Source organism: Danio rerio, chromosome 18 (assembly GCF_052040795.2).
Source record: "Danio rerio strain M-AB ecotype USA chromosome 18, GRCz13ab, whole genome shotgun sequence".
Taxonomy (NCBI): Eukaryota; Metazoa; Chordata; class Actinopteri; order Cypriniformes; family Danionidae; genus Danio; species Danio rerio.
This window is the reverse complement of record NC_141038.1, coordinates 54,133,857-54,158,436: the sequence shown is the minus strand read 5'-3', so window position 1 is coordinate 54,158,436 and position 24,580 is coordinate 54,133,857. Positions and strand designations below refer to the sequence as shown.

Genomic DNA, 24,580 nt, shown 5'->3' with positions numbered 1-24,580 from the left:
CAGAGACACATTTACAGCTTGTTAAAGGGGCAGAATAGCTCTCCAGTAAGTTTAACAGAGCAAGGACATTTCCACTTGTCATTTAGAGATGAGTTATTAAGGCTGGTTTGTTTAAAATGTGTTCAACTCTTCTCTAAATGTTTGACAGAATTCAATGATCACAGCAGGGCGAATAATATAATGTTGTGTTCATCTGTTGCTCTGCACACGTGTGTAAACCGGACGCTGGGCACATTAAACCTGTCCTCTGATTGGGCCGTGTGTCAGTCGAGATTAATAATTACCCATGGAGCCCTGCAGGTTATGCTAATGAGGCCGTTCTCATAAGTAGGCTATCTATATGCAGAGCCCACTGTAATAGATCTGCTCCTTTATTACTGTTAATGTGTTAATGCTGAGGAGGAGCAGATGAAGAAGCAGATCTCACACACACACACACACACACACACACACCTGCAGATCTGATGTTCAGTAGTTTCCATCTAAAGATGTGAATTTGATTTATGTGCAAAACATCTCACATCTGCTGGAAATGGAGAGCTGCAGACCAGCATTAATGACACAAAGACCCTCACACACACACACACACACTTATATCTGATCAGCAGAAACTATGAAGCGCAGAGACTGATGAAGACTTCACTCACTACAGCTGATCGAATACAAAGCTTATCCTGCTCAGTTGTGTGCATTAGTGTTGTCATGATACTGACATGTCCAACTTTGATGTGATACCTTAAAAAAGATCAATATTTGATGCCATTTTCAATCCTGTGGGGAACAAATTCTGTAAGATTAAATGTGGTTAATTTCTAAACTGATGTCGAGAGGATCACATGCTTATGATTGATCGCAGCCGGTGCTGCATCAGCTTCACATATTGCGCCAATCAGATGAATACTGACTCACTATAACTATAACTCTGTTCAGTCGTCTTCGTCATGAAGAATCTCAGTCTGCATTTCTGTGCGGAGTTTGCATGTTCTCCCTGTGCTCGTGTGGGTTTTCCTCCCATCATCCAAAGACTGACAATATAAGTGAATTGACTAATCTATAGTGGCATCCTAAGACAAACTCTCAGCCAGCTATATCTCTTAGCTGCTCCTAACACATTCACAAGCAGAAAAGTTCATGAGATCTACCTGAGCTTAAACTCCCCTCTTGTCCTTCAAACGGGAGGGAACCCTGGGCTCGAGGATATTCTAAGCTCAGGCATGCCAAACACGCTTCATAATCAATCATCAGCTAAGTGTGAACGTGCGCAAGTGAAATAAAAACAGAAATAATTAAACCATATAAAGTGATAAATCCAGCAACATCAGCAGATGTTCAGTCCAAAAGGCAATGAATGACGAAAAATGCAACCTCATCTTAGAAAAGAGCTCAAATCTTAATATTGTTATTAATTATGAATCTACCCGCTGGTGAGGAGACCGACTGCGAGAGAGCAAAGCCAATAATTTATTTTAAGTAGTTCAGGATCGATATTTATTCATAGATTGATGTTTTTGACATCACTGTTCTTTACATTTGGTGTTTGCATTAAAAGCATTTTATTTATGCGATAATCAAAAATGTGCTTAAAACAAGTGGATGGAGACATGGGTAATGTCTGTGCTCGGCTGCGTCTCATTTCTCAGTGTACACTACACTCTTCTGCAGCTCTCAGCTCATTAATGCTGGTCTCAGATCAGTTCACTTCTCCAGAAACCTGAGAACTGTGGTGGTCAGTAAAGTGCTGTGAGTGTAAACCTGATCCACTGAGTCAGATCACACACACACACACACACACACACACACACACACACACACACACACACACACACACGATTCAGATTGGTGAGGACAGACCCACATTAAAAAATAAGCTGTAGTAAAGTACCTGAATGAATCAGTTGTGGTGATTCTACAGCTGCCATGATAACACCACTATTCCAATAACAATTATGTTGATTATTATTAATATGATTTATTAAATTACACATTAAATTGTTTATTATTGACGTCTACCCCAACCCTAGAGGCAGCTCTCACAGTAATGTACAAATATTGTTATTCATTCATTTATTCATTTTCTTTTCAGCTTAGTCCCTTTATTAATCCGGGGTCGCCACAGCGGAATGAACCACCAACTTATCCAGCACATGTTTTACACAGCGGATGCCCTTCCAGCTGCAACCCAGTACTGGGAATATTGTTATACATTGTCACAAGAGTGATGCTGTATTGTTGTGAGTATCCACAGCTGTATCCCTTCTACACTTCACATTGAGGATGGAGGGGTGAAGTCTATAAGAGATACAGCTCCCGATACATCTAATGCATGCACTGCCTGTGTGTGTGGGGTTGTGTGTGTCTGTGAGTGTGTTCAGGCCCTCTGACATCATTTCCAAGGTGTGGTGGAAGAATGTAACGAGCGAAGGGGGTGGTGGGGGGGTAGGGTCACGGATGAAACTGAAAAGGGGCATTTTGGGGTTCAAATTAGTACCTCTGGGGGCCCCAAAACAGCGTGACCCCAAACTTTTCATCCTAACTTTCCCCGTTTGCGGCGCCCCTGGTGTGTGTGTGTTTGTGTTCTTGTCTGTGTTTGCTATTTAAATGCAGGAGAGAGTAGCTGTGTGTGTATCTGATCTTCTCCTCCTCAGTCTGGACGTTCTGCAGTGTGTGTGTGTGTGTGTGTGTGTGTGTGTGTGTGTGTGTGTGTGTGTTTGTTTTCTTCCAGAAGGTTCTGCAGGTAAACTCTAATTAAATCTTAATGAATGTCTGTGGAGTGTAGAGTAATGGCGGCGGGTGGAGAGATGTGTGTGTTCTGTGTGATCATCAGTCAGTGACGGTGAGTGTGTTTCTGCTGGTTAAAGAACACTAAACTACAACACACTCACAGTTGTGCCCTGTGCATGTGTGTATGTTTGTGTGTGTGCGCGCGTGTCTGCAACTTTGCGTGTGTGTGTTTGCATGTGTATGTTTGTGTGTTTGTTTTTGTGTGTGTGTGTGCATATCTCTGCAACATAACTGTGTGTGTTTGCTTGTGTATGTTTGTGTGTGTGTGTGTGTGTGTGTGTGTGTGTGTGCGCGCATATGTCTGAAACTGTGCATGTGTGTATGTCTGTGTGTGAGTGTCTTTGTGTGGTTGTGTATGTGCATGTGTTCATGTGTGTGTGTGTGTCTGCATGCATGTTTCTGTGTGTGTGTCTGCTTGTGCATGTGTGTGTGCGTGCACGTGTCTGCAACTGTGTGTGTGTTTGTATGTGTGCATGTGTGTAAGTGCCTTTGTGTGGTTGTGTGTGTATGTTTGTGGTTGTCTGTGTATGTACATGTGCTCGTGTGTGCTTGTTTGCAGGTGTGTGAGTGCATATTTGCGTGTCTACATACACATACCTGTGTGTGTGTGTGTGTGTGAGTGAGTGATGTTCTGGTTTCTCTGCTCCGCTTCAGGCACGTCCATTTAAATGCATTTTGTGTGTGTGTGTGTGTGTGTGTGTCTCCTCCGGCTGCTCGCAGGACTCTAATAGCGGATCTGACATGTGTTCTGGACAGTAGAGTGAGGCGAGGCTCATTATCTATTCTGATGATGGTGAGGAGTGAACAGCAGTCGTCTCTGCATGATGACGAGTGATGAAGCAGCGGCAGAAATCAAGACATTAATGCAGGATTATGACGAGCGCAGGTGTGTGTCTGAGTCTGTGTGTGTGTGTCAGACAGCATATAAATGTGGGCCACTTTAGGCAGTCATGCGGCACTGGTGGTCTTCTTTCAGCCGGGATAAAATGAATGTGAGCCTGAAGTGGTCCACCTGTACAATGGCAAAAGGGGGCCGAAGATTCCAGCTCATATATGAGCCATTAAAGGCAAAGGTTTGGCACTTATGGCTGAATGTAATCTGGATGTGAACCTAAAGTGGCCCATGTGGAAAATGGTCAGTTTGGCCCAAATGACAGAGCAGTAATGTGGGCCACAGTTGGCAGAAATATGCATATTAGTCATTTAAGAGTAATCTGGGTCCAAACCCAAAGTGGCTCACATGTGTACTGCGAATGTGGCCCAGATATTATAAGACATATGTGGAACACTCTGCAAATATTCGGACAGTAAGCTCTGGCTAATGCAGCTGTGAGCCTAATGTGACCCAGAGGAAATATGGCAAATGTGCCCCAGTTACCTTCAAATATATATGGGCCACACTGGGCAAATGCTGGCCACAGAAAGCTCTGGATGATGTGCTTATGAGCCTAAAGTGGCCCAGATGTGATATGACAAATGTGGCCCAGTGATCTTAAAACATATGCGGGCCACTTTTGGCAAATATTCAGCACAGTAAACACTGGCTATGTGGGTCGGATGTAAGTGTCTGGTGTGGGGCAGATCCGGGCCAAAATAAAAGCAAACTATGGCCCAGAATCAGGTCAGTTCTGGTTCATTTGTTTGGATTCTGGCTAATATGTGCTATTGCTATGGCTTAATTGTGGCCCAGATCTGGCAAACAGGAGTGGACCACTTAAGTGCCATTCCATGCAGGTGTATGTGGGCCGAAGGCGAGTTTTGGCAGGCTCTGATCAAATATCACAGTTTGATGATTTAAAATGTATAAAATGTAAATATAAAATATATAATGAGGATGAGCAGACACACACACACTCACACACTCACACATACATATACAAACAAACACACACACATATATACACACACACACACACACACACACACTCACATATACACACAAACACACACACATATATACACACACACACACACACACACATATACACACAAACACATATACACACACATACTCTCTTTCACACACATGGGTACACTCACTGCCTCTCATTCTCTTACACACACACACACACAGAACACACACATACTCATACACACATGCACAGAACACAAAAACACATACATGCACAAATGCACATTAAAACACACACACACACTGCGTCTCTTTCTTATGCTTTCTTATACACGCACACACACACTGCCTGTCTTTCTCTCTTACCCACACACACACACACACACACACACACTGCTCCACCTGTGCTGATAAGATGTTGATCCAGGACTCTTATCTGAGCTCTGGGTGTTGTTCATCACAGCTGCTGTTAGCCTTTAGCCTCCACACACACACACACACACACACACACACACACACACACACACACACACACACACTAATCCTACATAATCGACTACAGCGGCAGTGGATTCCCACAGCAGTACAGACTGACCTGGGTCAGTTGTGTTAACCCAACACTGGGTCAAATATGAACTAACCCAACAGTTGTGTTAAAAAATAAAAAAGCACAGTCACCTCTTAGCAAGAAGGTCACAGGTTCGAGCCTCAGCTGGGTCAGTTGGTGTTTCTGTGTGGAGTTTGCATGTTCTCCGCGTGTTGGTGTGGGTTTCCTCCGGGTGCTCCGGTTTCCCCCACAGTCCAAACACATGCGCTATAGGGGAACTGATCAACTACACTGGCCGTAGTGTATGAGTGTGTATGGGTGTTTCCTAGTACTGGCTTGCAGCTGGAAGAGGATCCGCTGTGTAAAACATATGCTGGAGTAGTTGGCGGTTCATTCCACTGTGGTGACCCCTGATGAATAAAGGGATTAAGCTGAAGGAAAATCAGTGAGTGAAATCCTCCACTCTTATTCGTCACATTCAGTCCTCGTGCGTTTGTTGTTGAAGATGTGTCCAGACTCAGCTCAGTGTGTGTGTGTGTGTGTGTGTGTGTGTGTGTGTGTGTGTGTGTGTGTGTGTGTTCATTAATTGATCAGCCGTCTCTCCTCTGCTCTCAGACTGATGTGAAGTGACAGATGAAACGCAGCTAATTGAAAAGCCTCCTGGCAGCTAATTTCACCCGACAGCAGATACATTTTTCAGTGTTTGGCTTCTCAGCGCAGTCCTCAGCTCATAAATACTAAAACAAAGACATTCCAGCAAACAAGACGGCAGATATTGATGGATCGATCAAAACAGGCGTCTTCTCATGGTAACTGAGCATGTGATGTCAAAAAATTACTAACCATAAACTGCACAGAGCGGCATGTGTGATGATGAAGGCTCTTCAGGATTGTAGTTGTTATAAGTCACTCAATAAGAGCATTGTTAATGCAGTTCACCAAACACAACCGGTTTGCAAGCTTATATGTGAGAGATCAAGTACATCCAGGCGGTGGTTATTGCATTATAAAGCAAATCTAAACTAAACTAAATGAATTATTAGACACACACATTGATCTGAGCTCTAATAATTTACAAACTCTTTAATCAAATGTAGATCTGAGCGAAGATCGCTGAATGCAGCCTACAATAACTTATTTGTACTGTCATTATTCAGCCACAAGATGGCACCAAACAGTCAAGAAAAGTGGCTTGATGAGCATAAACACGTCTCTTGTGATTATTAGCTGCATATAAGTAAAACTAATATCTGTCTTCGGGATTTTTTAGGTGACTTATTGCAAGAGGACTTGTTTAGGTCGCATAATGCTGGTTAATGGATTTTGCAAATGTTTTTTATCGTAACTTAAATGAAAATGAAAAAGTGTGCACCAGTTTGTGATGGAAAAGCAGCTACCGTCGAAGAATGAGTATTAATGCTATAAAACACCACAAAACATGTCAAAAAATAAAATATAGAAGCAACATGAGCTCATCAGAAATATGTGCTTCTGTCTACTTGTTTATGAAACGTTAGGTGAATTGAACACTAGGGGGCAGTATGATGACAGCTTCTTTGTTGCTTTTCACAGTAATAATATTCAGTGTATTGATATTTTAGCGACATGTTATTGATTAAAAAAATATTATATTCATGCAGTCCTTTGCACAACACTAAATAAACACCACAAACAACTCGATGACGAGAGCCACCTCATGGATGTGTACATGCATCTGAAACAGAACAGAACGTAACATATTTTGGTACATACATGTACATGTTTCGCCAAAATGTAGACACTGCTCTCTAGTGGATTTGTCATCTAAAACGTAGAACGAAATGTATCAGGTGTAGCACAACTCAGATTTGCGAAAATGTAGACAGCGCCCTCTTGTGGATTTGTCACCTGAAACGTACAGCAAAAGGTATCCAGAGTAACACAATTCAGATTTGCAAAAAAGTAGACAGCGCCCTCTAGTGAATTTGTCATCTCAAAAGTACAACAAAACACACCCGGAGTAACCCATTTCAGATTCAAAAACATGTAGACAGCGTCCTCTGGTGGATTTAGCATCTGAAACATACAGCAAAACGTATCCGGAGTAACACAATTCAGATTTACAAAAATGTAGGCAATGCCCTCTAGTGGATTTGTCATCGCAAAAGTACAAAAAAAACATACCTGGAGTAACGCATTTCATATTTGTTAAAATGTAGACAGCGTCCTCTAGTGGATTTGTCATCTCAAACTTACAAGAAATGCACCCTGAGTAATGCATTTCAGAATCAAAAACATGTAGACAGCGCCCTCTAGTGGATTTAGCATCTGAAACGTAAAATAAAACTAATCTAAAGTAAGGCAGTTCAGATTTGCAAAAATATACACAGCGCCCTCTAGAGGATTTGAACCTGTGTTGTAAAAACTAAATAAAATAAGCACTAGTACCAATGTCCTTTATACATTTAACAACGAATGTTTCTGTGCGTCTCTGACTTGATCACCATGAACAAGAGCACATCTGGTGGAGCGAATACCTGCAGCTGGATGATCACTCACTCTGGATATATATTCAGTGAACAGAGACGGAGAGAGAGCTGGTGTTCTGAAACTTTAATGTGTGCTGCTGAAATAGAGCTTATGAGAGAGACAGAGAGTCAGTAAACAGATGCTGTGTTGGAGTCAGAGATGTAGACTAGTGTTAATACAGCTGATCGATCGCAAATCCAGCCAATCGTCAATTGAGATTCGAGAGGTTTGACGAGCAAACAGCCAATTGACTTTTTTGTCACTGTTGTTCTACAAGAAGCCCACGGGGACAAAACAGGGAAGACAGATCATGCAGAACCTGTTTAAATGTACAATAACTCTGTCATCAATCTCTCAGAACAAAACACACTCCATATGAGTTCAGAAGACAGAGAGAAATTAATCCATTAATGGATAAATTGCTCACTGTCAACATATCTGAGGAGCATGTTTCCCCTCACGGGGCTTTTATACGCAAGAATGCAAACACACACACACACACACACACGCACACACACACTTCATGCTAAAAAGTAAAGCTTGATGAATATTGACCTGCAGTACATGTGCAAACATTAATACACCAATATGTATTGATCTGAGTTTCGTTTTCAGCGTTTTCCCACAATATTATATCATGTGCTGTGGCACCGGCGTCTTTAACAGAACCCATCATTGAAGAGATCCAGACAGAAGAACTGAGCATTGACCCACATGCATTATAGACTGAGGGCTCGCCGGACTCTCCTGCAGGTCAGAGATCAGTGTTAAAGACGAGCTGAAACACTTCACCTCCACCTGCATCAACACCAGAGGCTCTTCATGGAGGATTATTCTGAGCACGCAGCCGTCAGATCGCTCACACTGAGGCTTACGTCAGAATAAATCAACATTTACTCGTCTTATTTTTACATCTATACAGTGCACCCAATACATTTACCCTCATTATCTTCAATCTAACATCATAACCTTCTCCCTTAAAGCATTTAGGGTGGAGCTATCAGTCATTAAGGGCGGGACTATAAATCTTTTAGGTTGCAGCTGTCAGTCATTTAGGGGGTAGAGTTATCAGTCCTTTAGGGTGGAGCTAGTGGAGCTATTAGTCCTTTAGGGTGGAGCTATTAGTCATGAAGGGCGGAGTTATCTGTCATTTAGGGCGGGACTTTAAATCCTTTAGGTCAGGGGTATCACTCATTTAGGGTGGAGCTATCAGTCTGTTTGGGTGGAGCTCTTAGTCATTTAGGGTGAAGCTATCAGTCCTTTAAGGTGGAGATGTCAGTCCTTTAGGGTGGAGCTATCAGTCATTTAGGGTGGAGCTATCAGTCCTTTAAGGTGGAGATGTCAGTCATTTAGGGTGGAGCTATCAGTCATTTAGGGAGGGACTAGAAATCCTTTAGGTCGCAGCTATCAGTCCTTTTGGGCAGAGCTATCAGTCTTTTAGGGTGGAGCTATCAGTCTTTTAGGGTGGCGCTATTAGTCATTAATTGCAGAGTTATCAGTCATGGAGGGCAGGGCTTTAAATCCTTTAGGTCAGGGCTATCTGTCATGTAGGGTGGAGCTATCAGTCATTTATTGTGGAGCTGTCAGTCCTTTAGGGTGGAGCTATCAGTCATTAAGGGCGGGACTATAAATCCTTTAGGTTGTGGCTATCAGTGCTTTAGGGCAGAGCTATCAGTCCTTTAGGGTGGAGCTAATAGTTATTAAGGGTGGAGCTATCAGTCATTTTGGGCGGAACTATAAATCGTTTAGGTCATGGCTATCCGTCATTTAAGGAAGAGTTATTAGTCCATTAGGGTGGAGCTGTCAGTCATTAAGGGCGGAGCTATCAGTTCTTTAAGGTAGAGCTGTCAGTCCTTTAGGGCGGGGCTATCAGTTTTTTAGGCTGGAAATATCAGTCATTTAGGGCGGGGCTATAAATTCGTTAGGTCGTGGCTATCAGTTCTTTAGGGTGGACCTATCAGTCATTAAGGGCGGAGCTATTAGTCATTTAGGGCGGGACTATAAATCCTTGAGGTCAGGGCTATCAGTCATTTAGGGTACAGTTATCAGTCCTTTTGGGTGGGGCTATCAGTTTTTTGGGTGGAACTATCATTTATTTAGGGCGGGGCTATCAGTTCTTTAGGGTGGAGCTATTCGTCATTTAATGCAGAGCTATCAGACATTCAGGGTGGGTTAGGGCAGGACTAAATCCTTTAGGCTGGGGCTATCAGTCATAATGTGGAGCTATAAGTCATTTAGGGTGGGGCTATCAGTTCTTTAGGGCGGAGCTATCAGTGGTTTGCATTAATTTGCATGAAACTGCATAATTTTCATCTATTTTCTGTATTATTTGTAATTTTCCAGAACTAGATGTCAGATCTGCTGCTGTCAGTACTGCTATGGGTAAAATGTTCGTTTATTATATTTCAGCGTTCTGCTTTAAGTGATTCCGTTTACTTTTTTTGTACGATTATACGATTACACGTTTTTTGTAAATCATTCCAGAAATGAACTGAACATTGCTGTAGTGTTCCTGTAGTTCTGGAATGATTCTTTAAGGAGGCAGCAGTGATGTCGGAGCAGGAGGAGTGCTGTGATCATGACATCATGCTGGAGGAGTTTCACTCACAAACAGGCTTTCAGCTCAGATTAGAGTCCCGATGCCAAGACTTTAGTTAATTGGAAGTGTTGCATTAGAAGGTTTATGAGCTTACCCTGTACTGTGAGAAAGATTTGACGCTAAACTGTTGGCACAGTGGCATTAGTTATTACATCAGCAGACTCCAAACAATCTCTTTGGTGCAATAAAAGCAGCCGGCTGATCAATAAATGCCTCTTCAGCCATAACTCCAGAATCATTGTTTCTCTGATGAGAAATCCTCCTTTCTGCCCCATTATTGATTCCGTGAACGAATGTCAGCTCTGTGCTTTATAATAACTTGATAACCGCTGTCCTAGAGCCTGACCTTCTTACTGTAAAGCTGGTTTATTAATTCAGTGACTCAAACCAAACCAGACCGATTACTCACATCACACTGGTAAATACAGCAGATTGCACACCATGCAGTTTGGCTACCTGTGAAATGACAAAACAGCTTTCTGCTGATAGACAGGGCTCTATGAAGTGCACAAAATGCATATACACTACCCCGGCCACTTTATTAGGTACACCTCACTAGTACCGGGTCGGACCCCTTCTGCCTTCAGATCTGCCTGAATCCTTGGTGTTGTAGATTCAGCAGGCTGCTGGAAATATTCCTCAGAGATTTTGCTCCATATTGTCATGATAGCATCACACAGTTGCTGCAGATTTGTCGGCTGCACATCCATGATGCCAATCTCCCGTTCCACCACTTATCAAAAGTTCTCTATTGGGTTGAGCTCTGGTGACTGTGGAGGCCATTTGAGTACAGTGAACTCATCGTCATGTTCAAGAAACCAGTCTGAGATGATTGAGCTTTATGACATGCTCAGAGGAGAATGAATGAATGAATGAAGGAAGGAAGGAATGAAGGAAGGAAGGAAGTGTTCTGCTGCAGTAAACAGGTGTGTGTTGTCCCTGATGTTGACCAGGGTTTATTAATCTGGTTAATGGTCCACTATTCTCTCCACGTCTTCAGTGTTGGCTCTCTGCAGGTTCTGCTCCTCTGTCTGTGTGTTAAATTGATTATTCTCTCCACAGTGCACTCTTAAAAGTCACTCTGGGATTAGCAGCGCAGCCGGGACTCTAAACTGATTATAAAAATGCCAGAGTTTGTGACATTGCTCTGTCCTGAGGGAAAGTGTAGGGCTGGTTTATATACAGCGTTCTCTGAAGGACTCTCTCTCTGTCTCTGGATAAGACAGTTTGGAGACTCTTATACGTTTCACCTGATCGATTGTGCTGTTGACCTACTTAATGCTGCGCCGGCCGGGAAACACTGCAGAATCACAATGCAGAGATCCAGTGCATGCAGTCTAGACAGCTTTAGCGTTCCTCTCGATATCATTGAGCTCTTTTAAGCCAGTGTGTTTAAAATGAGATTCACTGTTCAGCTAGTTAGGAAGCTGGTTCGTGTGTGTTTTCCAGGGGAAATGCAGTTAAGGAGACGCGCAGTAAAGTAGAAACTCAATCCGGCTGTTTTTCCTCTGGCAGATTCAGTCCATCATTCTGTTCCGAGGCGCGGAAATCATTCTTTACACCAGAGGCCATGACTTTAACTGTCCTTGGACACTCACACACACACAGACACACTCAGATTGAAAGAGTGTGTGTGGGTCCGTCAGGGTGTTTAAGCTTCAGGGACGACCATTTGTATTCCTCTCACGCTGATGACAGAACTGTGTGTGTGTGTGAGTAAATGTGTGTGTGTTTGGCTGTGTGTAGTGTTTGTATACTAGTGTGTGTGTTTGTGTGTGTATCAGTGGAGGGATTTAGCAGATGCGGAAATCAAAAGCTGAACATTCATCACACTCCAATCACTGTGTGTGTGTGTGTGTGTGTGCAGGTGTGTGTGTGTGCGTGTGTGTGTGCGTGTGTGTGTGCGTGTGTGCAAAGATTTTAGAAAAACTTTTGGCTGCACCTGATTGCAAGTCAGTTTGTAATTTAGCATTTGTGTGTGTGTGGGTGTGTGGGCTTGCGTGGGTGTGTGTATGTGTGCATGTGTGTGTGTGTGTGTGTGTGGTAAGCTTTTGTGCTTCATCTGATTGCAAGTCAGTTTGTGTTTTACCGTGTGTGTGTGCGAGTGTGCAAGTGTGCATGTGTGTGTGCATGTGTGTGTGTTTGCGTGTGTGTGTTTGCGCAAGTGTGCGAGTGTGCATATGTGTGTGTGCAATGTGCATGCATGTGTGCGTGCGTGTGCGTGTGTGTGTGTGTTTTTGCAAGTGTGTGTGTGCATGCATGTGTGTGTGCGTGTGTGTACAAGTGTGGATGTGTGTGTGCATGCATGCATGTGTGCGTATGTGTGTGTGTGCAAGTGTGGATGTGTGTGTGTGTGTGTGTGTGTGTGTGTGTGTGTGCGAAGTGGTTATAGAAACTTTTGGGCTGCACCTGTTTACAAGTCTGTTTGTATTTTACTGTGTGTGTGTGTGTGTGTGTGTGTGTGTGTGTGTGTGTGTGTGTGTGTGTGTCTTTAAATGCAAATGAGCTGCTTCCCAGAAGAGGGCGGAGCTTTTAAACACTATTCTGACAGAAACAACAAAACAAGCAGATCTCATGTGTGTGAAGTCACGGCAAGACAGAGGAAGAGTTTACAGCCAGACCCAAACAGAAAGAACGTCACAGCTGAAACGGGTTTTAGACGATCAGAAGTGCATTTCAGTTCATCATAATTATTTATTTATTATCATTTGATTATGAAATGATGCATGAGAGCAGACGGAGAAGAGTCAAAGACACAGAAGTACAGCAGAGTGCGCTCAAGTGTTCAGGTGTGAATGTAAGCTTTAGTGAACACTAGAGACCAACAGCAGTTAACAGTGCAGGCATGCGGTTGACAGGTGTGTGTGTGTGTGTGTGTGTGTGTGTGTGTGTGTGTGTGTGTGTGTGTGTGTGTGTGTGTCAGGTCTCCTGCTGTGTTTGTCTCTAGAGAACAGGTGCTTCAGAGGAGAGATGAAGGTGAACACGGGCAGATCCTAACACTGAGCATCAGTGTGTGTGTGTGTGTGTGTGTGTGTGTGTGTGTGTGTGTCAGTGGGATGACCAGAACATAAACTTACTGCTGAAAATACAGCACAGCAAGACACTAAAACACAGTAAAAATGTGTGTGTGTGCGCTTTTGTGTGTGCTATAGTTTGTGTACATTAGTGTGTGTGTGTGTGTGTGTGTGTGCATGTTTAACTGAAGACAAAAATAACAGTGAGTGTATCTCTGTGAGGGAAAGCCTCATCCATCAGCTTCAGTGTGTGTGTGTGTGTGTGTGTGTGTGTGTGTGTGTGTGTGTGTGTGTGTGTGTGTGTGTGTGTGTGTGTGTGTGTGTGCGCGTCAGAGACTCGTCCTCCGCTTAATTGACTCTGCTTCTGTTGTCTCTTTCTCTGAGGATCCTGACCTTTAACAAAACCACTCGCAGAGGAGCTTGACAGATACTCCTCAACAGGTCAGATGAAATCAGAAACACACACACACACACACACACACACACACACACACACACACACACACGTTTGATGGTTTGTGCCACGTGATTTGGATTTAGCATTTTCTGAATGTCTGTTAAGGGCGCATAGAGAGTGTGTATCAGTGATTTCCACAGTGCTTTACACAGCAGAAATGATTCATTCATTCATTCATTCATTCATTCATTCATTCATTCATTCATTCTCCTTCAGCTTAGTGCCTTATTCATCAGGGGAATGAACCACCAACTATTATTGTTTTACATAGCGGATGCTCCACCAGCTGCAACCCAGTACTGGGAAACACCCATACACACTCATTCACTCACACACACTCATACACTACAACCAGTGTAGTTGATCAGTTCCCCTATAGCGCATGTGTTTGAACTGTGGGGGAAACCGGAGCACCCGGAGGAAACCCACACCAACACGGGGAGAACATGCAAACTCCACACAGAAACACCAACTGACCCAGCCGAGACTCAAACCAGAGACCTTCTTGCTTGCTATCACTATCCCAATGTAATGTTTCAGTACACTGGAATAATTTTGTGATTGAGACAGCACTTAAATATCTGGTGCCCTAATCAGTGCACTAACTAGTGAACGAGGGTGCTGATTGAGACGCATCCTCGGTTTTCAAGTATTGCTAAATTTGAGACATTTGGTCCTCATAACGTGATGAATACCATGACCGACCTCACACAGTTGATCATCTGTCTGGCTCTTTCTCTTTGCTCCTGATGGCTGGATGAGGCCGGCTGATTTATTCTCCTGTATCATTTAGTTCAATTAAATATATTGTGCTGGAACGAGTCCCGCGGGCTCATTCTGTCATCCAGCGCTAATTATTTCCCATCAGAGCGTCCTGACCGTGACTCTGCAGAGCCGAGCTGAGCTCCACACACACACACACACACACACATCAGCTAAAGATCAACACACACACCTCAGCCTCTGTCGTTTTGAAGGATTCATTCGTTTAAATCGGTGGTGCTCAAACTTTTTGTATGAAGCTCCAAAGTCCAAATATCACTGAGAGCCGTGAGCTGAAAATAAATAACCCAAACTATTTTACAGTAAAATTGCCATGAGTAATTTTCTAATTCATTTTATACCATTTATAAATAAATAAAAAGCATTACTTTGAATCGTAATAACTAACACAGTATAACTGTGATTATAATGTATTGCAATAAAAACAAAGGCATTAATAACAGTGGAGATCAGTGCAGTGTAAACTAGTCAAGCAGAATCTGCCTTAGCCTGGATTCCCTCACTCAAGTCTCTGCATTGTCCTCTCTCCATCAGGAGACGACGTGTACATTTTAAACTAAATATGATTCATTTAAACCATTTAAACTGAAACTTTTCATTTTAGTTTGCTTTTTTCGTTGCTTAAGAATAAAACAAACAAATAAAAGGTGACAAAACTTGAAATGACAATCTCTAAACCACCTCCATCATTCTCCCTGTCCTCTCAGATAGGGTAGTGGGCGCTAGTTTGGGCATCTGAATCAGTGGTTCTCAAACTTTTTTCAACTAGTACCACCTCAGAGAATATTGTCTCTCCATGTACCACCATAATGACGAGGCAGAATAATTGTTGGAGTTTGTGTTAGCCGTGCACAGAGACTAAATTTAATTATTCTACAGCTCCAATGCATGGCAAAGTTGCTTGAGTCTATTTGTGTGCAGCGACATTTGAATCACATTCAGATTAATTAGCCTAAATCTGAGGTAACGAATGAACCGAAAGCCACATTTAGTGAACAAAACAAAATTTACCAAACAAAGGCTCTACTAAATAAATAACATTACGAAAACATGCATTATTTTACACAACTGCGAACACATTTTAACACATTTGTGATAGCTGCTCTACCAATGATGCAGCATGGCGAGATTCCTGAGTTTGTAGTTACAGAAATGCCAACACAACAGTACTGGTCTGCAAAAGCGTTTCTCTAGTGTGTATCTGCTCCGCAATCGCCGCTGCCGCACACCTTATTTTAGCATCTGATGACGTGATGCACTAAAGTAAAGATTCTAAGCACTGCACCGATGTGATCATACGCTACAGGGAACAACTGAAAAAAATGATTCAGAGATGATTCCTTGTATTTACTACATTTTTTACGTTAAGTGGCTGTAAACTATTTATTTGGGCTGAATTTAAGCAAGTTAAATTTTATGAAATTAAATTTTGTTTTTGTTTAAATTCAACATAAATAAATAGTTTGCAACAGTTTTGTGGACACATTTTTTCAGTGTGCTGATCACCTAATTGTTCATGTCAAAGGGTAAAAGTGTGTTTTATTCGGGGACCACTAGAAGAAAGCCTGCGCACCACAAGCGGTACACGTACCACAGTTTGAGAACCACTGATCTAAATGATTTGTTCAAGCACAGTCAGCTATGTGATTTCTTGACTGAAGCAAAAACAGACAGTCACTAGCTGGTTCCCATCAGTCTGTATTAATACTGATTTTAAAGTATCACATGAGAATCAAACGACAGAAACACCAAATTTAGAATAGAAATTCCTTCAAGAGTTCACACTCAGCTGCTGATAGATTATAAAGCGTGTTTGGCATGCTGTCCCGGGAGAAAGAGCACTGAGCTCCTTAGATCCTTGAGCTCAGGGTGCACCATAGTGAGAGGGGAGTTTGAGCTCGGGTAGATGTGGAGAACTCCCCTGCTGTAGAAGCTAATGAACAGATAGTGATCGCTCTTAAGAGAGAACTACTGACTAGCAGCATGTCTATGGTGATGATTAAATAACTAAAATGTTTTGTTTGGTTATTTTAGGCTTGACATAAGTTTATTTGCTTCCCTCATTGTATTGTGGCTGTTTTCAGGTGAAACTCACTTCATTCTGACATATTATTTCTTAAAACAAGACAATATCTTAAAACGCTTCATGATTTAAGAATCTTTAGATATTTGGACAAGAAACAAGATGAACAGTCTAAGTAAGAACAGCTTTTTTTGCTGTGTAATATATAAATAAAAGATTGTAGATCAGTGTTTTCCTTTGCAGGTGACGCAGTGGCGCGGTGGGTAGCACGTTCGCCTTACAGCAAGTAGGTCGCTGGGTCGAACCTCGGCTCAGTTGGTGTTTCTGTGTGTAGTTTGCATGTTCTCCCTGCCATCGCGTGGGTTTCCTCCGGGTTCTCCGGTTTCCCCCAAAGACATGTGGAACAGGTGAATTGGGCAGGCTAAATTGTCTGCAGTGTATGAGTGTGTGTGTGAATGTGTGTCTGTATGTTTCCCAGAGATGGGTTGCGGCTGGAAGGGCATCCGCTGCGTAAAAACTTGCTGGATAAGTTGGCGGTTCATTCCGCTGTGGCGACCCCGGATCAATTAAGGGACTAAGCCGACTAGAAAATGAATGAGTGAATGAATGTTTCCCTTGCTGATGAAGCTTATGAATCCTAATAGGCCGAGACTCAGTGACTGATCTTCATATTCATCCACCACACACACTGTCTCCATCAGAGATTAAATGATCTGTAAGTGCTGCGCTTCTCCTGATTCGGCTGTGGACGTGCATATTAAAGGCTGAAACTCTGCTCGAGCTCCTAATGTCTTATATTTAGTCTGGGGTGTGTTTGAGTCAAATTGAGCGAGAGGCATAGAAACGGCCTGTCTTATGTGGAGTGATAAAGAGTTGAGCCGCTGTGTGTGTGGGTTAATGAGGGCTGGTCATGTCTCTCGCCCAGCATCATCCATCATCCATCATCATCATCTTCCTCAGCGTCTAATCATCCCGAAACCAGCAGACGAACATGCAGACGCAGAGATCCGCTCACTCGCTCGCCTCCACAAGACACAAGGAAATGACTTATTTATCATTCACAGGCCAGTGATCGCAGGGCACGATCTCTCTCTCTCTCTCTCTCACACACACACACTTCGAAATGAAGCTCAAGAGCACTTGCCTTGTCGTTTTTATCCCCTATCGCTGTGAAAAGTTGTCATGGTGATTTCCGCAGGATAATAGACTCATGATTTGATCTTCAGATGACTACAGTTACCTTTCACACAGTTTAAAACACACGAAAAAACACTACAGTAGCTTATTGAACCATACCAAAGTGCTGAATTGATCTGCTGTGGTGATTCTACAGTTGCTATGGTAACACAACAGCTACAGTAATTGATCTGTTGAGGTGATTCTACAGTTGCTATGGTAACACAACAGCTACAGTAATTGATCTGTTGAGGTGATTCTACAGTTGCTATGGTAACACAACAACTACAGTAATTGATCTGTTGTGGTGATTCTACAGTTGCTATGGTAACACAACAGCTACAGTAATTGATCTGTTGAGGTGATTCTACAGTTGCTATGGTAACACAACACCTACAGTAATTGATCTGTTGTGGTGATTCTACAGTTGCTATGGTAACACAATAACTACAGTAATTGATCTGTTGTGGTGATTCTACAGTTGCTATGGTAACACACTGACTCAGTGTTCATTCTACAAAACATATTTCAGTGCTTCATAGATGTAAATCCAGTATCAGCTCTATAGAGAATCTGTGAATGGAGCTGTGCTTTTACAACACTTTCCACACGCTGAAAAGAAACTCTAATGGTCACAATTTGTCTTTGAGTTCTTTCTACTTCCCTCTCACATGGACAAAAAGCAAAAATAATCACCTTAATAAACATAATCAATAGCTAATTAAAAGACAAACAAGCTATTGATATATCATTGAGGTTCCCGAAAGTCAGCCAGGAGGAACATTAAAGCGGCAGCACACGCTCGATACATTATTAATATGAGCAGAGCGAACTCTACAGGCTCTCTGTGCCTTATTCAGTTTCACCTGTCCTTCACACACATCAGTGATCGTTTCACAATGCTTTCAGACGACAAACTGGGGCATGCTGCTTAAATATGAACGTAAAGTCAGTGTGCACCCGACGTTTTACTCGAAGACTCTATAATACACAAGACATGTCACGCGTATAGCTTTAAATGGGGAAAAGTGTAACGGTCGATATGGCGAATAAAGCCCCGCCTTCTAGAACTGGAGCCAATCATCGATCGCTATAGGCTGACCATTCTCCTGGAAAGGGACTCGGCCAGACTTGATTTCCTGCAGATTTTGTTTGATTCCAACATTTAGAAATGAAACTAAAGACACAGTTGTGGGATAATTTTATTGGTGATTCCCAAAATTAAATTTAAAAGTAAGCTTAGCAAACATTTTAAGACGTGTTGGTGTTTCCCCATTCAAACAGAGTGCCCGAGTCCACTGCCTGAGAGACGTTTCATAGATGGCCAACAAGTGGAATGACTAAAGGGATTTTGTTACTTCAGTATGATTTCCAACTGTAACAGAATATTAAGTAGGGGTGGGGTTTATGTTTTAGCTCCACCTCTCATATTTCACTCGCAGCAAACTAACGGTTGGAGGCTCGTGAAAATATTAGACCAATTTATAATCGAGTTTTTGAACCATAATAAAAAATTTGTACAACCTGCTGTGGTGATTCTACAGTTGCTATGGAAACACAACAACTACTGTGACTGATCTGTTGTGGTGATTCTACAGTTGCTATGGAAACACAACAACTACTGTAACTGATCTGTTGTGGTGATTCTACAGTTGCTATGGAAACACAACAACTACTGTAACTGATCTGTTGTGGTGATTCTACAGTTGCTATGGTAACATAACAACTACTGTAACTGATCTGTTGTGGTGATTCTACAGTTGCTATGGTAACACAACAACTACTGTAACTGATCTGTTGTGGTGATTCTACAGTTGCTATGGTAACACAACAACTACTGTAACTGATCTGTTGTGGTGATTCTACAGTTGCTATGGTAACACAACAACTACTGTAACTGATCTGTTGTGGTGATTCTACAGTTGCTATGGTAACACAACAACTACTGTAACTGATCTGTTGTGGTGATTCCACAGTTGCTATGGAAACACATGAACTACTGTAACTGATCTGTTGTGGTGATTTTACAGTTGCTATGGTAACACAACAACTACAGTAATTGATCTGTTGTGGTGATTCTACAGTTGCTATGGAAACACAACAACTACTGTAACTGATCTGTTGTGGTGATTCTACAGTTGCTATGGTAACACAACAACTACTGTAACTGATCTGTTGTGGTGATTTTACAGTTGCTATGGTAACACAACAACTACTGTAACTGATCTGTTGTGGTGATTCTACAGTTGCTATGGAAACACAACAACTACTGTAACTGATCTGTTGTGGTGATTCTACAGTTGCTATAGCAACACAACAGCTAAAGCAATGCTTCATAATGTGAGGCTGGAGCAGATGTAATGTTTCCTCTGGTCGGACCACACAGACAGGGCACAGACAGCACATTCTCAGCTCTGGCACAATCTCTGAGCGCCAGCAGACGAGGACACTGCCAAAACAATTACTGCAGCAATCAGAGACAAGCAGAGCGGCACGCCAGTGCGTGTGTGTGTGTGTGTGTGTGTGAGACAGTGTTAGTGACAGTGTTAGTGTTAGTGTTATAACAGCAGATTACACACACCACACACCAGTGGCTCACACTGTACTCACAGCTGGCCATTATGAACATATACTGCTCCTGTAAGTAATCACTAGTGTGTGTGTGAGTGTGCGTGTGTGCGTGCGTGCATGAAAGTGTCAGTTTGTGTGTTGGTGTTTGTGTGTGCTTGTGTATGTATGCATGTGTGTTTGAATGAGTGAATGTGTATGATTAAGTGGTGTGTGTCTGTGTGTGCGCATCTGTGAATGAGTGAGTGAGTGAGTGTGTGTGTGTGTGAGAGAGAGAGAGAGAGAGAGAGAGAGGGAGGAAGAAATTGTGTGTGTGTGTGTGTTCAGTGTTTCAATCAATATCTATCTAACCAAGGGCGACCCGGGGAAGTAATCACTCCTCAGTGTAATAAAACGCAGCATCAGGAAGGACGAGAGCCTGATTCACAGCCGGAGCCTGGAGAGAGCAGCTCGACAACACTCTTACTTACAACACACAACACTACACATCATGCTATTTTTAATGTTCAGTAAGCATAAGAAGGTCGCTGGTTTGAGTCTCGGCTGGGTCAGTTCGTGTTTCTGTGTGGAGTTTGCATGTTCTCCCCGTGTTGGTTTCCTCCGGGTGCTCCGGTTTCCCCCACAGTCCAAACACATGCGGTATGGGGGAACTGATCAACTACACTGGCAGGAGTGTACGAGTGTGTGTGTGTGTGTATGAGTGTGAATGGGTGTTTCCCAGTACTGGGTTGCAGCTGGAATGGCATCCACTGTGTAAAACATATGCTGGAATAGTTGGCGGTTCATTCCACTGTGGCGACCCCTGAAATAGAGGCTAAGCTGAAGGAAGTTGGATGAATATTATTATTGTGTATTATTTTTATCATTAGCAGCTACAGGTGGAGGAGAGATGTGATGTCGTCATTAGGAGGTCATGATATATACATGTGCACTAATATGCATTAAATAAAGTACACACACACACACACACCCCTAATACACCGTATGTACACTAATACACCCCTAATAACTGCAGACGTGCTAATGGAAAAGGCTGGGAAACAATTAGCAAAGATCTTGGGATACTATTGGACAGATCCAGCATGGAGAGATGAGGGCGGGTCTCTTCAGATATGCAGATCAGATGAAGGGGCGGGGTTATGATGATTTACTGTGCGCCGCTCCCTCCACACACTCTTCATCTGCTCATGCTGTGTTCATGTCAGTGATGGTGTTCAGTGTGTGTGAGCTGTCGCTCAGTGCTGGAGGAGAGATTGAGATGTCGACATGCTGGAAACACACACACGAGCACACACACACACACACACACACACACACACACACACACACACAGCAAGAGAGACAGAGAGATGGAGAGTGTGTTTCATTTGTCAGAGAACCAGCCTGTGTTCAGAGGCTAAACACTGGAGCATACAGCAGCCATCCATCTCTATCAACACACACACACACACACACACACACACAACCAACCACACTATCCAAACCTAAAACACACACACACACACACACACTGAACACACTCTTTCTCTTCCACACAAACACACACACACACACACACAACCAACCACACTATCCAAACCTGAAATACACACACACACACACTGAACACACTCTCTTTCTTCCACACAAACACACACACACACACACACACACACACACACAACCAACCACACTATCCAAACCTGAAATACACACACACACACACTGAACACACTCTCTCTCTTCCACACAAACACACACACACACACTGAACACACTCATTCTCTTCCACACACAACCACACACACACACACACAACCAACCACACTATCCAAACCTGAAATACACACACACACACTGAACACACTCTCTCTCTTCCACACAAACACACACACACACTGAACACACTCATTCTCTTCCACACACACACACACACACACACACACACAACCAACCACACTATCCAAACCTGAAATACACACACACACACACACTGAACACACTCTCTTTCTTCCACAAACACACACACACACACACACACACACACACACACACACACACACACTGAACACTCTTTCTCTTCCACACAAACACACACACACACACACACAACCAACCACACTATCCAAACCTGAAATACAGACACACGCACACACACACTGAACACTCTCTCTCTTCTACACAAACACACACACATTCCACACCTGACACACGCAAACACACTCACATAAACACAGACTAACAAACCTTAAACCTGACACACACACACACACAGCACACACACTCCAAACATGGCACATTTCCACAAGCACACAATCACACACTCCAAAGCTGACACACACACACACACACTGAAAACTCTTCCACACATACACACACATACACACACTCACAAACCCTAAACTTGATACACAACCACATACTCCAGATTGAAACACACACACACACACACTCCAAACTTGTCACATTTGCTCAAGCACACACTCCAAACCTGACACACACACACACACACACATACAACCAACCAATCAATCGCACACTCCAAACCTGACACACACAAACACACTCACACAAACAAAAACTCACAAACCGTACACCCAACACACAATCACACACTCCAAAATTGAAACACAAACACACACACACATATACAACCAACCACACACCCCAAACCTGAAATACGTGCACACATCCAGCTGCTATTGCTATACTTGTGGGGACATTTGGTCCTCATAAATGCCACAAACACAGTCTAAACCTAAAATACACACACATACACACACACACACACACACACACACACACACACACTCCAAACCTGGCACATTTGCAAAAACATACAACCACATACTCAAAACCTGACACGTACACAAAACTAACTGGTATTGCTATACCTATGGGGACATTTAGTCCATAAATAAGACACACAAACACACACACACACACACACACACATATATATATATATATATATATATATATATATATATATATATATATATATGTATATGTGTGTGTGTGTGTGTGTGTGTTACTATAATCTGTAGCACATTTTTATGAGTGCTTAAAAGAAGAGAAGTGTGTGAGCTCCAGATAAAGCCTCGGTCTTCACTGGGCTTCAGGAGATCTGCTCGGGCTCTGCAGGACGTCTGACTTTGTTATTTATTTGTTTGTTTATTTCCTCCGTCTGACATTTGGGAATATCACTTCAAATGTTAAGTGTGCGAGTTATCTGACAGAGGGAGCTGAACAGCACAACACTGATGTAAATATCACTGCACAATTACTGACGGAGCCCATGAACATCAGCGCAGACACACACACACACACTCCATTCTCCATCAGGACTTCATCAAACCGCATGCAGAGATGTTCAGAGCTGCAGTCCGTCACGGCCTTCAACACTGACGTTCAACATGTACAAGGTAAACACTGAAGACTGCTGGCTGGTTTTAACCCAACATCAGCCTAAAAAAAGTCTCATTTAAAATTAATTAAAAATATAAAAAATAAATCAATGTCCATATTTGACCCAATGTTGGGTTACGCCAACAGCATTTATTAAAATGTAGGGTTTAAGGCAAGTACATTATGAACCGTAATTCACTTACCAAACTATTGAAAACAAATCCTTTACTTTTTAGGAATGTGTGTGTGTGTGTGTGTGTGTGTGTGTGTGTGTGTGTGTGTGTGTGTGTGTGTGTGTGTGTGTGTGTGTGTGGTTGCGCCTCCAGAATTCATCATCTTCTTCTCCTGCAGAGTCTCAGGTGTGTTCTGTTTGAGTAAATAATCATCATCTCTGTTTTATATTACCCTATATGAAACATAAAGCGGGCATGCACACACTCATATCTGCGCTATATATGAATATAAAGGTCATCAGGCTGCGGAGGCTGTTCTGCGGCTCAGACTCATTTCCAGCTCCAGCATCTCCTGATGGACAGGTGAGGGTGTTCAGGTGAGGACGTCACGCTGAGTTTCAGGTCAGATGCGTTTTCTAGAATAAATTAGCAACCAGGATCTCACTGCAAGATGATAACAGACGCCAGTTTGTTATAATGGAAGATTTATTTTTGCATTTAATTTCATGAAGTAGCCTATATTTATTTATTCATTTAGATTAACGCATTTGGTTTAAGAAATGCATCAAAATCAATGTACTATTATTATAAATAATTTTAAAATGAACATTAGTAATTGTTTTTGAGGTAATTAGATGTCACTGTCGTGCACGTTGCGCGCGCTCGCGGGAAATGAACGCGCATAATAAAGCAGCTGCAGTGTGTCCATGTT

General features: G+C 42.6%; 1 long non-coding RNA gene across 2 annotated transcripts; it reads left to right on the top strand.

Annotated features, from left to right (window-relative positions):
- Positions 1–2,720: 2,720 nt before the first annotated feature.
- On the top strand, positions 2,721–24,245 carry LOC147832966 (uncharacterized). 2 transcript variants are annotated; one of them, XR_015515468.1, is made up of 5 exons: positions 2,723–2,833; positions 3,502–3,667; positions 23,508–23,712; positions 23,932–24,054; positions 24,163–24,245. It is a non-coding gene; the product is annotated as an uncharacterized LOC147832966 (long non-coding RNA). The 2 variants fall into 2 exon arrangements; XR_015515469.1 differs by lacking the exon at positions 23,508–23,712 and having other exon boundaries at positions 2,721–2,833; positions 24,022–24,054.
- Positions 24,246–24,580: the final 335 nt, after the last annotated feature.